Raw genomic sequence first — 19083 nt, forward strand, 5'->3', positions numbered from 1 at the left:
TTTAATAGTTTTAATTTAGCAGAAGAAATAAGAAATATACATAAAAGAGAAAAATATTGCACTGTCAACAAATAAAACTCTAAAACTCAAATAACCACACCCTTCAGAGACTTGAATTTCTCTTTTTCACATGTTAAATAGGACTGTTTTTAATAAAACACCAGTGTTAGAATATTTTTTTATCTCCCAACTAAATCTGGGGGTTCCTCTTTAAAGAACTCTCCATACTATATCTATATTATTCCGTATTTTAAATTAGTCTTGAAAGCTACTGACTGCATATAAATAATGCCTTTACATAACTTGTTGCACATTCATGTCTAGCCCATGAAGATAAAAAAAACGAAAACAAAACAAACCATTTGCCATCTCAGAAATAATTTTAAAAAACCTTATTAGTAAAAAATTATCTCTATTAGATGGAGTCGCCTAAAGTTCCGTCAAGGCAAAATTATTCTGTCTATGTACTCATAACATTGTGCCCTCTCTAAAGTAAATTAATAAAGTTCTACAACTTTGAAACATCCATTTGGGAAATGTCTAAAAAGAGTTCTTTGATGAGACATTTCCCCATGAACAGCCTAAAATTTTCTTCTCTTTTTTCTTTTCGTGTTTTAATTTCTTCTGATTCTTATTAACTCCAAAATCTTTGATTCGCTTGAAGTTGTTCTCTTCCTCTTTTACAATGAAAGCCTAATATTGAGGGTTTTAGAGCCATGAGGAGCTCTTTCTTTGAAAAACAAATTTTAGACTGGGGTCTAACAGGTTTCAAGTCCTTGTGTAGAAGTCTGAGATGCTGAGACTTGGTAGCAAAAATATTAGAAAATTTCTGGCAAGAAAAATGTGCAGCTGCAAGTTTCCTAATGAATTTTCCTAGAGAGTTTTTCTAATGAGAGATAGGATTCGTTAAAGAAATCACAAAAGTTTGTGTTTTTCCTATGAAATGTCAGGAAATTTTCAAATATCTAAAAGACAGGAGAAAGGCCATTAAGAAAAAAAGTAGATACTTAACACTACCTCATCTAAACATCAGATTTAGTTAATGATGGTTTCCAAACCAGTGTAACTAGAACGTGTGTTAAAAATACATACAAAATACAATGTGTACCAATATAAAGTATGCATGAATCTATACAGATAAGCAATTAAAAATAAGAGAAAAAGTGGAACTGAATTCTGTTCATGTATCAATGGAATTAGCTTTCACAAAGCAGACATATCAATAATTTTCAGTTTAATGGAAAGAACAACATGGAAACTTGCCCCTAAAACTTGACAGGTTAAATGCAATTTAATTTTTTTGTGTTTTATTTTGCTATAGAAATGAAGTTTAACAGAGTTCTGTTTTTTATATTAAGATGTTTCTGATTAATATGTGTTGAAGTTTGAAAGACAACCATTAAATTCCAAACTTGTTAGCATATTTCCAGGTATTTGGGTTTTATTTCATGATCCTGACGATGTTTGTATATTCACACTACTTTCTATTAATAGAAACAATTCTATTTGAATTCTGAAAATTAAATCATATGAATGCTTAATATTTGCAGAAGCTGAATCTTGAGCACTTAATAAGAAAGGTCTGATTAAAAAAAAAACCCCAAACCCCAACCATTTAAACTTCTTTGAATCCCAAACCCTCAAGTATGACTCCTACACTTATTTTAGACTCCAAAATACCAGGTCTTATTTTCAAAACAGTTGATTTTTCATAGTGTTCAATGGGATCAACATTTATGAAAACCAGGAGGTGTAAAAACTTCTGTGTTTGTTTGGATTTTGATTGTTTCCTACGGCCAAATATGACATACAAGGGATTTTTTCTGGTTCTTGTGATAAAAGTACAGTAAATTAAAAGTATAAATATAAAAGTGAAGGATGAGTCTAGGAATTGGAAAAAAGGTGCTCTAAAATAAAAATATTTCAGTATTTTACCTACTATTGAACTTTAAATCTTTTCTCTAAGCTATTGAATCATGCACATATCTTAGCTAATCTTAAAAATAAGCTGTTCTCTATTGCAATTTTGCAGTGATTATAAACACTTCACTGTTTTGAATTAGCAGACATTGACAACCCCAAAACTGCATATTGGTGCAAAACTATCTATCTCCCTATGTCATTGTTATGCTTTTACATTATGGACAAGAAGAATCTGACGAGTTGGTCAAAATAGAGTTCATCATTCAAAAATCCATTTTGTTTCTGAATTTAAATACCTATTGGAGAAAGAGGATTAGTAGACTTATATTATATGACGTAGTCCTATATTCGACATTTTTGAGCCTTGTGAAAATTAACTTCTGACTATTTCTTGGATTCTTGTAAAACACTGCCTTAGGTAGCTTTTTTTTTTTTTTTTGAGGAAAAATAAAGGTAGAACTAGCAATAGCTTTGATTTAGACTCTAGTATAACGTGCATCAATAGAGGAAATATAAAATTAGAGAGAGATCATAATAATGAAAGAATATAATCTGCAGTATCTGTGTAAGGTAATAATGATAATATTAAGCCAGCATATGGTCAGTTCTGGAAGGAATTTTACTCTCATAAACTTAATAGAAATCTCAGTAGGTCAGGAAAGTCAGGGGCTGCATAGTTAGTAAGTGAAAAGTCTCTCTGAGATTGAGCAGGGGTAGCAGAGTGAAAATTAACTCATAAGAAAATAATGACTGAGAATCAATAATTCTGTCAGCACATGAGCGTACTCACTGCTCCTGGAATTGCTAAACAATATTCAGGTATTTTGCTGCAGAAATCCTACCAAAAAGGAAAAGAGCTTTAAAAAATGCACTGCTAACCAAGAGCCCTTATCTGTGATGGATCATTCTCTGGGTCCTGGAACAATAATTGTACTCATACTCTTTTTATTCATGCAAATGAACACAGTGTATCTCACATCAAACATTGCTTCTTGTTTCTCTGTAAGATGTCCTGATTAAATATACAGTTTCGTCTTTATTTTCTTATGGGAACTTAGTCTTCAATTTAAAGTTCTGGGGCAGACATTAAATGATCAGAGGAGTTTTTTCTGAGCTGCAGAATTGTACAAAAGTACACGCTCAGCAGTGAGATGGATTCCTAAAGATTGCTTACTTTATAATTGCTTTAAAAACACACAAAAAGCACTGAAACAATGAATCTATGCAAGGGATGTCATCATTCATTTACACTTATTCTCTGAGCTGCAAATACTCCCTTAAATAACTTTTGGGTGCGGTGTTCTAACATTCCCAGTGGGATTCACATGGGCATCTCCATTGCAGGTACTGTTCATGAGAAAACAGTGAACTCTGATTTTAATGCACATCTAATTTCATCTTCATGTGGACTTCTAAAAGAAGCTGGATAAACAAAGGGAATCTAGGCTGACCAGCTGAGACGGGGACTTCTACAGTGCAGAAATTCAAAATACTTTCACTAAATTTAGGCACTGACTGCTTCAGGTGTCGCTGGGTATTTTGCATTCTCAGGGTCAGAGTTGATGAGACAAAAACCTCATGTTATGCCATGAGATCATTTTGATCAAACAAGACTTTTATTCAGGGCGAGCATCACCACTCCTCATTTTAAAGCAGCATCTGCCTGTTCTTTAAATGATGGTGATTTTTGGATTCCCTGTTTTTGAATTCATCCATCTTCTGAAGCCTGTGATTTGGTAAAACAGCAAGTTTAGCTGTTTCAGTTGAAATACCTGTTAAAAACCAAATTATGATTTTTTACATTTTATTACCAGTTCTTTACCAAGAGCTATCAAAGCTAAGACAGGCCAAGGCTTTATCCATGGTGCAGATCCCTCCCTAGGTAAGACGGTTTTACATCCCAAGTTTGACATGATTGTACTCAGGAATTAATTATTTCCTATGCTGTTGGAGATGGAGAGTGTCTTTTCATTGTTTTTGTTGGGTTTATAACTTTTCAAGGGTTTACAGCAAAATTTACATTTCCTGAAGTAATAATCTTGACACATCCGGGAAATTACCAGCCTAAAATTGAAAATTAGTTCAACTTCATTGTAAACACAAAACTGCTCACATCAGTGATATCTCAATCACAGGCAGTCCCTTTTAAACTGAATTCTGTCAATAGTAGTTCCAGCTTCAGTAAAAAGACACTATTGAGGAGAAACAGCTTTTCTTTAACAATTCTTCCCATGTACAAAAATTCAGGAAAAATTCCTAATAAAAATCTAGCATGCATTTCCAGATTTCTAGTGATGATAGCAATCTATTGAACATGTAGAAATCTAAATTATTGTTCATATTACACACAATTTTATAAAAAGAAAAAGCAGCATATCCTATCAGAGAGTTTATGAGCTCAGAAACAGGCACAACCTCCTAGAGAATTTTCTGTTCTACAGGGCATAGAGTAAGGTAAATTGAGTTGAAAACACATGAGGCTGTCCAAGTCAATAGGTAATTCTTTGATACCACGACCCCTGAAGGAAGTCAGTATTTCATCTGGTTTCTTGTAGTCCCATGATTCAGCTTTAACAGGGATTTTCTGATATCCAAGGAAAAGGGTTTGGTATCAGTTCTCTGGGAAAAATGAAGCCTATTCTCAGGGATTTTGAAGGGCCAAATTAAATATGACATGGTTGGAAAAATTGCACTAAAAATGTTTTAAACAGGTGTATTTTGGCTTTTGGTCAACATTATCACAATGCCAGATTCTTGCACCAAGATCTCAACGGGATGGAAATTACTGGCATTGTTTCCTTTTTTACAGTCTTTATGTTGCACCAAACCATAAATCCTTATAAAACTAAAACCGAATCTCTGAGTACTTTAGCCCTTTAGGTTAATCAAAGTACATTTTTGCTCTTTCTAGAGTTATTTCCTATTTTCCATATGTCTTGTATTTATTTGCCTCTTTCAGAGCGACATGACACTCTTTGATTTATCACACGTGGAAACCAAACAGCAAAAAGGTGAATCTGTGTTTCAAAAAACCCCCCACAATTCTGTTTTTTGGAACTGCTTAATGCCAATAAAAGGAAAGGATTATTTTGGCAAACCACATGCAGTGGTCTCCATATTTTAAGAAAACTTTCAGTCAGAATATGCTACAGGTACTATAGCATGGGACTTCCTTTAAAGAGGGGGAGGTTGTATAATTGGAATGAAAGCTCTGTTTATAAACTGGAAGTTATAAATTGCTACTTGAATGAATTAAAAGGATGCCTGAACAGAGATGAGCAGCAGTCCTCTGTCATACCTCAAAAATCTGTAGCAGATGCGTGCATTTGCCAAACTTTTTGATTATATGACTTCTGGAAATACATAATTTAGCCAAATAGGAGCTTATTTTCATGGCATTAAGGAAATTACACCTAAAACATGAAGGTCATCTCTTTCCCCATTTCATTAAGGTGCTGGAGATTCTCACTGAACTAAACACATAATTCAGGAAAAGCAGAGGAATACATTTCTACTGTATTTTATTCTAAGAATGAACACTGGGGATGTTTGAAGAGGGGTTGGATTATTATTTTTTATTTGTTTGTTTGTTGGGGGTTTTTTTAGCATTGAGCATGTGACACAAAAAAAAAAAAAAGATAAGTTTTCCAATGTGCTCTGATAAAAATGTACAGAAAAGTAAATACATTTATTTTATGTACTTATTCTACTTTATTTTCCTAACATCACATCAGGGCAAAAACTCCACACAAAAGGACTATAAAATGGTATTTCATGTTAGTCAAAACCAGTAATATGAGCAGAAATGTTATGTCCAAAACTATTATTATGTCAGAAATTATTCTTGGAAATTCTTTTCTAGCATCAGTTGTTAAGACTGGGATGGATTTTTCACATCTTATCACAAGAGCAATTGTGCAGCTTCCAACTGAATTTCCTGACATCAGGTTACAGTGCTATGTCTGTAAAATGGAAATAATTTTATTTAATACCATTGAACTATCAGCAAAATATTACTTTTTGTGTATACTTCAGCAAATCCTTTCACAATTTTGACTCAGAAGCTGCTCCATTTGCTTCTAAGAGGAAGCTATTATTCATAATTGCTTGGTAAGGATTAAGTAGAATTTGCAGAGCATCCTGAATTTGTGACATTTTTCAAGCTCTTGAATATGATAATAGTAAGATATGATTTCTTTGCAGAGCTACATACTGTGGATTTGCCTTCCAGGTTCTCACTTCTTCCATGCTGTCTCTGCTTCAATTGTTAAAATTAAGTGTACTGTTATAAAAATGATGACTTCCCAACTCCATTTTCAAATACACATAATCCTGAACCAGGAACTGGGTAGGTGGCTTGAGCAGAAGGAATCTTGCATATCCTGTTGCTTCAGTTTTACCTTCCAAATGTTTATATTAAAAATCCCTTCAGGGTGTTCTTCTTTTCACTCGTGTATCATTATTGGATCAACCTGAAAAAAACACTTTGGTCTGTTTATTCCCTTTCTGCTTCAAAAGATTACTCATTCTTGGAGAGCATCAGTGAAATATGGACCCAAAGAGCTCAAACCCGCGGAGACTTTGACTCATTATCAGATGTCTCAAGTATCCTTTCTAATTAGAATGTGTAAATCAAGAATATTCATACTGTGAGGTGTGAAAATCTGTGCAGCAAACAACGAGGAAAGGACATGTAATAAGGGATGCACATTAATGAAAAAGAAAAAAGCTCAGAGTTGAGCTTTTATAACCAGTTGAAGTCAGCTGTAGTCATAGAGTTTCTTACTCAGCTTTTTTTAATTATGCAAATGCTGTATACAATAATCAAAGGTTAATTTCAATTATTTATTTGTGTTCTGTCTAATCTATTACAGCTAAAATTTGAAAGTCATCACCACAGAACAGATACTGTCCACTGTCATAAAACAGGCCTTCCTTCACAACACTGTAATTTGAAATTTATTAGTGTTATGATGACTTTGTATTTATCTTCTCATTGATATAGTAAGAAAATAAGTCTTGGCAACCTTTTTAAAAACAAAGTATTTAAAATTTCCTGTTTCATTCAAAGCAGACAAGTCAAATTCAGAGATGATCTGAAATTTGGAACCAGGAAAATATACAGTTATCAAAGGGCAGAAATCCAAATCCACAGGAATCAATAGGATTCAAATTTGAGAGTGTTGAGGAATAAGTTCAGTCAGGCTTAGACTGGTCACCATCTCAACTACCTAATGTAGACATGCTAAAGTGAAAATCAATGTAGTTTTAAAAAATGACAGCCCAAACTATCCAAACTGACCTGTAAAGGGAACAATTCCATTTAAAATACTCACTCTGCTAACTTCAGAAAATAGAAACTTGACAAAAAGTTTCTAACTAAGCCTAAAGACAAATCAAGAAATGAAATGATTTGTAAAAGAATTTTGAGTTCTTAAAATTTACCTTAAAATGAAACAATATTGAATGATATAGTTCCCCCCCTTTTCTTTTAAATTTTGAAAGTATTTTTATTATTTATTTAATGCAGTATAATATCTAAATAGAAATTATTAAACTTTTGCTCTTCATGCAGTATAAGTTTATTTATGATGGAAAAGAAAATTTCTTCTCAGAAGGAAAACTTTCCATTTGGCACAATAGCAACAATGAAAGATTAAAGTAATTAATTTACAGGATATTTATCATGTACATCTGCAGAAATACATAAGCTTGCACTATTGTTCTCATGACTTCAATCTGGGGACCCTAATTAATTATATACCATCATATTCAAGTGCATATAACATTTGAATACTTTTTATTTTTGGTGATTCTTATTTTTTCTTCATGTGAAAACTGCATATTGAAAAAAAACATGTTTGGACTTTATCTTGTAAAACCGTATTTATTGGATTTTTAATTTGATATTCTCCAAATAAATGGTAGCTCATGTGAGTAATTTGAAGTGGGAAGGAACATTAGCCTAAAGGATCTGGAGAGTTTTCTATACTTTCAGGAAATGGTAAATAAAGGTGGGAGGCATCAATTCATTGCAAGTATGATTTAAGCCTCTGATAGCAGAATTCACACACAAATATCTGATTTTCTCTCAAGGCCTTCATTGTCAGAGATTAACTTTTTTCTTTAAGCATAATGCAACTTATTCTGTGTCCTACAGCGTGGAATCCTTAATATTTTGTTGTTGTTTTTTTTCTTTTAACTTAAAAGGACAAACATAAGCAAGAAAATATTTTTAAACCACCTTTTAATGCAGAATCTCTGCCAGTGAGCATTCACAGCCTTTATTTGCAGATGATCAGACTCTGCAGTGGCATCACTTCATTATGAAGACAAAATTTCTTTATTTAGAAATAGGGTCCCACTAGGATGAATTTCACCCATAAAAAGATAGTGGAAATGAATAATTATCAGAGATACATGTGATTCTTCAACAAAGACTAAACCTGGGAAAAAATAAATTAATATTTTTCTTAATCTCAAATTTCTCTAGAAAGGCAACAATAATGATGCTGATATGCAAAACATCTGTTATCAGACATAATTGTTAAGAATAGAATATTACTTACAATACCAGCGTAATAGCAGTTGCATTATTATGTCCTCTTGACAGCTCTAATAATACTTACCTTTCTTTGGAAGCACAGCTCTTTTTCCCTTGCCATGTAATTTTTGAAAGTGCATGTAGTTATGTAGTTTGCTTTTTAAAGTCTTTCTTATTGAATCCAGCCTTCCAGGTAAGAATAAAAAGTGATTGACCAAAATAAAAAAAAAAAAAAAAAAGGAAAAAAAAAAAGAGAGAGAGAGAGAAAGACAGCTCTTTAATAGTGCAAAGAAATAACATTTAAATGACCCCTTATCTGAAATATTCCTGCCTGCTATGAGGACTCGCTGCCACCATTTGTGCCTGCAGTGAGTTACAGGTAAAATAGAATGCTTTTCACATCAATAAACCCGTTTGCAGCCTGAGGTATTTCCAACTTGTAGCATCCAAGCAATAAAACGGAGTGTTTGAATTCCTGACAGTTTGGTGTGGGGTTTATTTTTGTTTCTTTGTTTATGTTTCTTTGTTTTTGTTGGGTTTTTTTGTTGTTGTTGTTTTGGTTTTTTTTTTTTTTTTGGTTGTTGTTGTTGTTTTTGTTGTTGCTGTTGTTGCTTTGTTTTGGATTTCTTTTTGTTTGTTTTGTGGTTTTTTTATGGACATTAGAACACAGGACCATAGAGGTGAGCAGTTGCTTCAGTGGCCAAGAGGTCAGAATACACGAAGGATCTGCAAAAGGAGAATCAGTGCAAGGATTTTTTCTGCTTATGGATTTTAGTAATGTTCTTTCTTTTCTCTTTTCTCCCTAGACACCCTCATGAGTTCAGCTAAGTGAGAGAAATTAAAGACAAAAGCGGAGGAGCCACTTCAAAGTGTCATAAGGTGAAGTCAGACACCTCTATCTTCATTTGAAGGGTTTTGAGGGCAGGTAGCAAGGATGTCCAGTGGTCAGTCTATGGGATAAAAATGATTAAAACCCCATCATGTTGCCCACAATAAAATAGAGCAAATAGAGGGCATATGACTGTGATCACAGAGAAGAGAATTACTATACAATCCATGACTAGATTAACAAAAGCTTTTGGACACAATCTCATGAAAAAGGCTTTTCCACCTCCAAAGCACCAAAATTTTGAATGTTTCTGCTGAGCAATTCTCCCTAAACAGTGGGAGAAGGTTGTTGCAACCCACGCCCGAGGGTGGGGTAAATGAGGTTCTGGTTAACAGAACCCTTGGGCTGGATTAGAGTGAAATGACATGGAATGACTGGTGTAGAAAGATAGATAGATAGATAGATAGATAGATAGATAGATAGATAGATAGATAGATAGATAGATGATAGACAGATAGACGGATACAGCAGTTTATTTTAGAACAATTTGTTTGCAATGGAAAGGAAGTTCTGTAGCCACTTGAGTTATTAACTGTAGAAATACAGCAACACAAAAGTATAAAGATATCACTTAAGAAAATATAAAAGGAGAGGAATGACAGGAGTATAGTGGAGTATATACATCTATATAGGAGTATGCAGATAGTGGAAAGATCTCACCACACTTGGATCCAGCAGTGAGACTTGATTGTTGCAATTTTGATGTCCTGTGGTCAAAGTGCGGAGCTTTGATGCTTTATGACACCTTCTAAGACATCACTCTGCCTCTCACAGGACTGTAGTTGGACCAGTTCTGCCCCATAAGAAGGGAAGAAAGCCTTCAGCCCTCTCTGTAAATGTCCTGATGCTTCCCCTGAGGGGGAGTTTTACACCTGAGGTTCATCAGGGGGACACTGGCATGAAAAAAAGCATTATCCCACCTTGCAGGATCTGTTTCTTGTTGCCTTTTTCCCTTATCAGGCTCAAACCCCAGGTTTGTTGTGGTCATTCTGGTGGTGGTGGGTGCTCATCCCCCAGCCCCTGGGCTGTTCCTATGCAGATCAGAAGTTTCATCATCACACACCCAAAAATTCCCCTCCTGCCCTTCAGCTGGGGGATGCAAACCTGACCTCAGCAAAGCACCTTCTGCTTTGGCAAAGGGCTGATTATTTGAGTCATTAACCATTAATATTTCAGTCTCTCACAGGTAAAAGCACAAGAAAACCTCCAGAGATCACAAAGTGATCCTAAGTGTCTGTGTATTTTGGCCTCCAAATATTATCATTTTCAGCTATTTCAAAGTCCTTTGCAAATGTAGAATAACAAATAAACATCATGATAATATAGGTAAAATAAATATAAAAGGCTTGAGCTTCTAATGCATCCTTTCTGTGTCCTGGGAGGTTTTAGCAGTTTTGCTTGGGTTTTGCGTACTCTGATCCAGCCAATTTATAGTTACTGCCCATACTTCTTTACCAAAATCCCCATATTTTCTAGCGATGGGGTGATTCAATCAACAAAGTGTCACTTTTGCTGCTCTCAGAAAACAGAGTGCTGCCTAACTGGGGACCTGGAGAGGTGTCTGCACAGAACTCCTGCTTGGATGCAATCAGATATGACAAAACCATCTACTTAATGGAAAAACTTGTGATTTTCTCTAAGAAATGGGAATCTGCTTTATCTTTACGTGTGAGGGAAGAAGCTGTTAGGATTAAGACACCTCTCATTTTACAATAGTCAGGACTAATTTGCTGAAGTGATGAGAACAAGCCATTGCAAAGTCTCTTTTTTTCTTTTTCCTTGCACAGACTTTTTGCACAGTCTGTGCTCCATGATAATACCACACAATTTCATTTTACCTGAGAGCCAGGAACAATTTTTTTAAGGCTAATTTGAGTTTCTACCATTTCCTGTGATCTGACGATATCAGAAAGAAGCAGTTTATTTTCTCCTTTGAAGGTCAGCATCGTTTTCTTTAAGGACTGCAGTGGGAATACCAGGGTAGGCTGTCAACATGGTGCTACACAGAGCTCAAAAATAAGTGCTTAAAAGAATTGACAATTAATAATAACATCAAGAAAATTTTAAAATACTCATAAACTCTTTCTCACTCAGTGCTCTGCCTTTACTGTCCATTCTATGGATGGATTTTAGTTAGCAAAAATCTTCCAAAGTTATTTTTTAAAGAAAGTACTCCACCTTTATGTCCACATTATACAAAGCATGCTACAGCATGTGCACACTTTCATTATTGCAGCCCATTTAAGTGGAAAAATTATTTCCATAAACAGTTTTCCAGACTCTAATTATCGCTCTTTGTTTGGTGTGTGTTATTATAATGTCAACCTTTTCCAGAAAATGCTGAATATTAACCCTTTTTGTGGATGTGCTGGAATTAATGGGTATTCTGTACGTTAAGAGGCTGAAGTGTTGTCTCAGAAAAATATAGAGACAATACTTCTTCTGGTAAAGAAATAATATAGACAACAAACTGTTATAGAGGTGCTATGAGTCTTAAAGATGATATCAGAATTCAGTTTGCAGTTCCAAAAGCAATGGAATGAGCAAATGTAACTTTATTGGTATGTAAATTCACAGAATATTTTCTGCTCTTTAGTAGTTGCTTTCCCTTGGTGTGTCTGCAGGACACCACCACCAGGAATCTCAGCTCAAGTGGAAAACAGGTGGATTTGGGTTGGTAAATCATAAAGAAACTTGTGGATAAACCTGGCAGTGAGAATCCTGGACTCAGTGAAATTTTAGCTTGAAAGAAGTTTATACGTTACGTGTAAAAAACATAAAAAGATTTTATTGAGCCCAAAAGCAAAAGAAGTGACAGAGAAGTAAGTTTTAGCTTGCTAATATTACAAACCAGGTGAGGAGAAGGGTGTACAAATATCCCAGCCCCTCTCACCATTTAATCCTGCCCCAGCTCTGACCATCTCCAACAGGAGCATCCTGTGGTGCTGCCCAAGGCTCCAGCAGAGCAGAGGCTGAAAGCTGAACCCCCTTCTTCCCAACCTCTTAAAAAAGCTTTTAGAAAACCATGGGAATGGCATTCTGCCAGCCAACATATCTCAGACTTTTTCTGTGATTAATCTCCCAAAAAGGGCCTTTAAACCCCTGCCAGTCTACCACCAGGTCCTTGCGTTTTTCATCAGGTCTAAAGGCAGTCCCATACACCAAAAAGAAATAACAGTTAATGCAGAGCCAAAAAAAGCCTTTAGGAACTTACTGACCTTTTTTCCCCCTTTAATTTAGACACCTCATTCTGTGCCTTCCTTAACTCTTTTGTGGATTAATGCCTTAATAAACAGAACTGAACCTTTGTCACCTTTGAACATGCACCTACACAGCCTAATTACCTTGCTCTTCTGGAACCCATTCGTTAACACTGGATGGAAAGGTATGAAATACAAAGAATATGTAAAATTGGTTTTGCAGTGTGTCACAGGCAGCCTAGTGTCAGAGACCTACAAACAGCTTCTGTGGAGAAGAAATAATTGCAGGATGATGAATTTTAGCAGAACAAGAGATATAATTTACCGAGTTATTTTGAAGGGAGAATATTTGAAGATCAAAGAGCTAAATCTTCATGTCTTTTAATGTAGGAAGGAAAAATGTTTCTAAAATTTTGTTTCAATTTTAATGCATAGTGCAGAAATTTATTTTTCTTTAGAAATATAATAACAAATATAATTGAAAGTCATTTTCTCTAGAAAAAAAAATTAGAGAAAAGGAAAATAAACTGTCAGCTAATATCTAAGTTATACTTAATTTGTGAAATCATTGCTTTCTGCCACGTCAGATCTACTTTATTCATGATGAAATACTGCTAAAATAAGCTTATCTTGAGGATTTAAGATGGGGAGTACCTCACAGTAGAGACAATCACTGGTGCAGCAATTCATGAATCACCTCATGTGTTCCCTGTGCATTTTGCCAGCATCCTTACATATAAAAAAAAAAAAAAATTGTCTTGGTAGCTATTAACACAGATTCTAACTACTTAAAACCACTTATACACCTCTTAAAACAGCTGTATGTACACTAGGACTTAACAAAATGTCCTTCTGAAACCGACAGTCCACTCCAAATGTAGTTTGTTCCAAATTTCTTCAGGTCAGAGGGTAAGAGAGTTGTCTTATCACTCAGATCACACCAGAGAACTTTCCAATTTTCGCAAGTTGTTGATAATTTTAGAGAAGGGAGTAGGTACTAACCTCAGCGACAATCTGAAAATTCTGGGGGAAAATAGATAGACAGATAGATAGATAAATATTAATTAAACCTACCTTAAAATGTTTAATCTGTCAAATAAAAACTACCCCAGGATTACAGGATTGTTATTTTGTCACTTAATTCACATAACAGGATTTTTATACTGCATGTATAGCCAATGAAAGCAGTGGCAATATTGCACAATACCATGACAATTATTGGTAAATTCTATAAAGCTGCTGATCAGTTTGAGCCTGCACAGAGACAATAAAGCCCAAATAGTGCATATATTGTGGAAAAGTGAAGGAAAATGTAATGTTTTCATTGCTCACATACATACTGAAATCACTCCAAAGGGTAATATTTCTTGTTTTGTCTTATAATGCCATCCAAACTCTTAAAAAGCCAAGGAAAAGCAAAAAAAGAGGAAAAAATAAATAAAAAAAAGGAGAAAGATCTATACTATGATAAACTATAGGAGTAAGACAAGAGTGGCACCAGCTAATTTGCTGGATCTTGTGGGTTTTTGGAAGAGGTCAAGGAAGTAAGACACAGCACACTTCAGAAAAAAAAAAGAAAATGCTGGTTTATGACCTCCCAAAGAGTTCAGTGCTTAATTCCTCAATTCTTTCATTCAGTAGTTCAGGAAAAAAAAGAGAAAAAAAAAAAAAAAGAAAAGAAAATGGACCAAATAAAAGCTGAACCAAGTAGCTTTTATACCTTTATTATTCCATACCTGGCAACACACTGCGATTGCCTATTATTTCAGAGGGCTTTCACTACCTGCAAACGCACAGCTGGTGATTAGTATTGCCTAAATGAGATTTTTTTATCCCACAGATATGTTATTTACTTATTGCTGGCTGTGTGCATCGAGAACATCTCCTGGTTTTGGGGCTGACTGCTGTTCTGTACTCATGCCGGTGCAATTAAAGCTGAACATTCTCCATTACAGGCCCCGTTAATGGACAAAAGAGCTGCCAGTGCCTGCAATTTGTCTTCATTTCCCAACACTGCTAAAGTGCCTGTACAGTTAAATGCTTAACCACACTATGATTTCCAGAATTGTGTAGGTGAGGAAGGGGAAAATTCAGGCAGAGAGTGAAAGATTATTTCTTCATGAGTCATGTTCAAAACAAGCTGCTTTCTGTGCTGGGCTTGTCAGCTCTGTCATGTTGCTTTTTGGCTGTTAGGTTTCACAATTTTCAAGTCACATTATTTGTTAGATTTATATCTAATGCCCTGTATCTGCTTGATACCATGATATCTCACTGCCTTTGGGCCGTGTGTAACTGCCAGAAGGTGCAGCACTGACACACACGTGTTTCTGAACACAAATATGTGTGCCCACTGTCTGCTGCAGGGGTGTGTGCTGTGCTGCTTTACACCTCTTCCTGACACAAAGGAATGTATTAGCACAGCGTCTAAACAAACATTTCTTCCAAGTTGTTCACCTTTAAGGAGCAGACAAGAATTTCTGTTTGTTTTTGCAAGCTTCCTTCAGTCTTTACTCCTTTCTTTTTAAGTTCTGAAAGAGAGGAAGATTATTTCAGAAATTTGCAGTCAACAGATGGCAAGGGAAACTGAAACAGAGGGAGGGTGAAGTGATCAGAGAAGGAACACAGAGCTCTTTGTTAAAATGCAGTTGTAACAGAACTCACCTTGGAATACTGCATCTCTTTATTCAGTACAGGAACAATTTTACTGTGAGTTATTTGCTTTGGGCCAGAGGATGGGCTGGACAAACTTCAGAAGTTTACTCTGGATCTCTGAATTGCCTCACACCATTGCACCATGCTGCACTACATCACTTAGGACTCTGTGCACCACCCTTTTATACAGTTAGAGAAAGACAGATGAAGAGACCAGAGGCTGATTGGTAAATTTCCCAGTTGTGTTCATGATTTCAATGACTGTTGAAATTTTAGATATGTTGTGCCTAAGAACTATGACCTAAAATGTAGGGTTTTACTTTTAAAGAAAGAAACTCCATATATAATGAAATCTTTTAGCAGTTTACTGTGAAGGCAGTAAAAAGTGTACAAAAGGTGGTATTAAGTGGCAATGTTTATCAGTCACAAAGATCTGTAGAAAGAATCAATTATAAAGCAAGTGTGAGTATGAAAAGTATAAATAATAATGATAATAATAATAGTAATTATAATGGTTATTGAGGGGTTTTTGTGGTTTTTTTTTTCAAATGTTAAGAAGAAAACTGATAGTCAATATGATGATCTGAGCTCAGTGATGGGAAGGGAATGAAGAAAGGGAGTCTCTGTAGAAAAAGCAAAACATTTTGCCATTTTTCTGCTTGCACCTTTTCTGAGCAAGAATTACTTTTTCTGTATTGTGGAAGTACCAAAAAGCTGAACACAGCTCCAGATCTTTGCTGGTAATTTTTCTACATCTGCTGTAATAGATAACAAAGTGAGTGGGTTGCTGGTAGAAGAATTTGAGATGTCCAGTTGAATGAACACAGTTTGATGAAATATTTTGCTAGAGTGAAAAGTAAGGAGGAATGAGGACTGGATCCTATAAAAAAAAGATTCTGTTGGAGACAGAGCGGCCTGTGGGCTCTCCCAAACCTCCTGGCATGGAAAACGGTTTGATACAGTAGAAAATTTAAAAAGTGATTATAGACAGCAGAAAAACAGTGGAAATCGGCCTCAACTGAGGCAAGGGAAGAGGTTTTATTTCAAAATCAGTGAAGGGTAACTACTGGCACCCAGCCTGCAGCCATTTCTCATCCCATTTGATTTTGCTGCTCTGTCCTGGGGTTCTTGTTTCACCTCCTCTTGTTTGGCTTTAGCTGAAGTTTCCCAATTCAGTCAGCTTTTGTGGTGCTTAGCTGTTTATACATCATGGATGAAAAAGACTAGAAAGTAGTGTGGAAACACAATACAAAATCCATGGCAGCGCAATTAAGAGGCTATATTTTGGCATTTCTTTGTACACATACACTCAAATGTCAGCTACACTCACAGCTGGGACATTTGCTTCATGCTGGATACCAGTACAAAATGCCTACAAATCTGATCTGAAAAATGAAAATGTTACTTCTACTTTTTGGTAATTGGCCAGGAAATAGCCAGGCTTTTATACATATTTTAGCTTTTTCTGAGTGCTTGTCAAGAAATTAATTTTTGCTCAGCTGAAAGCTTTTAACGTGAGTAATGCTCTTCAGTCAGGACAATTTCGGTTCTGTTTTTCCTTTGTGGATCACTCAGTACTACTTACACTCTGAACCCTTGGTCTTCCTCCCCCCAACTTCCCCTAATTACTACGCCAGCAAGAACAAACCAATTTGTTTTGTTGCAAGCTCTGTCTGTGATTATCTTCCATGGGCATGCGTGTGAGCTCAGCCAAGCTACAAAAACAGCTGATAAATGAGCCATTTATTTGATACAGTAATAATCAGATTTATCAAAGGCCTGTGCATTGGCTGCACTACAGATATATTAATCAGAAAGCTGGGGCTGAACTTCCTCAAGGTGACAACTCACGAGGTCCTTCCTGAAAGCCTATTTTCCTCTGTGCTAGGTGTAATACTTGGATAATTGTAATCTCTTGTGGTCAACTTTTAAGCCACCTTGAAAAGACTTTATGTTTGCCTCAGATAAACTTTTTTTTCAGGCACCATTCCGGCAATCTTTAGGCTTTTTCCAGCTGAGTGTTTTTCTGGACATGGGTAAAACTTTCTGAGTGCCTTTGTCAGCATTTGTCCTCTTAACCTGCCATTTTTCAAAGGGATGAGGAATTAACACAGGCTGCAAAAGGAGGGATGTACTTGCATTAACCTTGCTTTGGTATGTTTTTTTTTCATACTCACATGATCAAATACCCTTCCCAAGTACTCTGAATTTTTAAATGATCAGTGTAGGTGGCTCCTTAGATGGAAGACTGATATTTTTTGCCCCTTCTCTGCAAATGGGATAGAGGGGCCTGTGGATTCTGCTGTGGCACCATGTATTGAAGTGACTCCTAAAACGACCCTGAACTCCGAAGGAGCTCAGCACATTATCTGCCTTTCTAGTCTCTTCTTTTATTTTGTGAATCTTGAAAATTTTCTTCTGGCTTGGGAAAGAAAGATATATCTTAATCCTTGTGAAGTAGAATAACCTTGCCTGTCTGGCTTTTTTTTTTTCCTATGTAAGAATCACTTAATAAATTGATAATTAAATATGTTCATAATTTCAAATGCTGATCCTGATTTTGCCTTCTGTTGTCCTATGTGGGTATTTTTTTTAAATTTACTAATATTGACCTGGAAATATAACATTTACTGAATGCCTTGAAATATATCTAGGGAAAATCAAATACTATATATTAGGAAAACAATTTCTGTTATTTTGCATGATCTCCAAACTAGTATGTGATTGATATGGGACCACCATCATAGAAATAGAAAATAACCTATTTATTTCATTTTCTGCCTGTAATACCTACAATTTTTGTCTTTGCAGGAGGCAGTCTGATTTTCATTCCAGTAACGAGTTTCAAGTACTGACAGCAAATATGGAAATATGACTTTATGTTGCACTGAGAAAGCAGCATTAAATTCTTCCTCTTTTTCTGGGCTGTGTATCATCCTGGCTCATTCTGCTGCATAAATTAAAGAGTTGAAGAAAAAGATTTCTTTCTGAAAAAACCCTCACACTTCAATACTTATATACCAGAGCTCCGTAATGTGACACAACTCTTATTTAACCTCTCTAATATGATGCATTTAAAGGAAGAATGCCTGCAGCTGAATTTATTAGGTGAAATATGGAGTTTAAGGGAGGGGTTTTTTTTCCAATAAGTGTCTTATGGCTTCTATTTCACAAAGTGATGTAATATTTGTCAATTCGGGTGTGTGTTCGTCTTTATTCAGATAGAGATGCTAAAATTTGACCAGGAATTGAAGTTAACTTTAAAACATTCTGACTTAATACAAATGTGCAATTGCCAATGTAATGCAATATCTAATTGCAGTCTATCATAGCATATCATGCCATTCATAAATTAGCTTAAGAAAATGAAGGCACTACTTTCAGAGAATATATTGGACCACGATATAAATGAATAGTCATTAGGACCATGTCCAAAAGAGCAAATTAAAGCCTAATGCCCAAGTGTGGGATGTGAGGCATGTCAGTCTGAAACTGTGATCTCAAACCTTCACAGTCACTTGGGTTAGCAAGCATAGTCCCGGAAGTGATGTTCTTGCAAAGGGGTGCTTACAGCTTCCTCTGGGACCTGATAGAACCTATCAGCAGCCAGTTTGAATATGGACAATTCTTTAAGCCACTTAAAGTTGTGACCACCTCTGTGATCCACACTTGAGAATAGAAAACCCTGAGGCAGAGTCTCTGTCTCGTTTCCAGTGTTGGGACAGGTGGCTGCGGGGCCCATGCAGGGGCCAGAGCGCCCGGACCAGGCCCTGCTTGGGCCAGGCTGGGCTGGGCCACGGCCATCCTGGAGCCGAGGGGCCCTGTTCCACCTGTGGAACCCCCCACAGCCCTGCTATGTGCAGCCGGAGCGGCTC

At 35.9% G+C, this 19083-nt stretch overlaps 1 long non-coding RNA gene across 1 annotated transcript; it reads left to right on the plus strand.

Annotated features, from left to right (window-relative positions):
* Positions 1-9268: 9268 nt before the first annotated feature.
* LOC125320207 lies at positions 9269-18780 on the plus strand. Its single transcript, XR_007201053.1, has 4 exons — positions 9269-9346; positions 10131-10329; positions 12597-12741; positions 18020-18780. It is a non-coding gene; the product is annotated as an uncharacterized LOC125320207 (long non-coding RNA).
* The last annotated feature ends 303 nt before the right edge of the window (positions 18781-19083 follow it).

Source organism: Corvus hawaiiensis, chromosome Z, assembly GCF_020740725.1.
Source record: "Corvus hawaiiensis isolate bCorHaw1 chromosome Z, bCorHaw1.pri.cur, whole genome shotgun sequence".
NCBI lineage: Eukaryota > Metazoa > Chordata > Aves > Passeriformes > Corvidae > Corvus > Corvus hawaiiensis.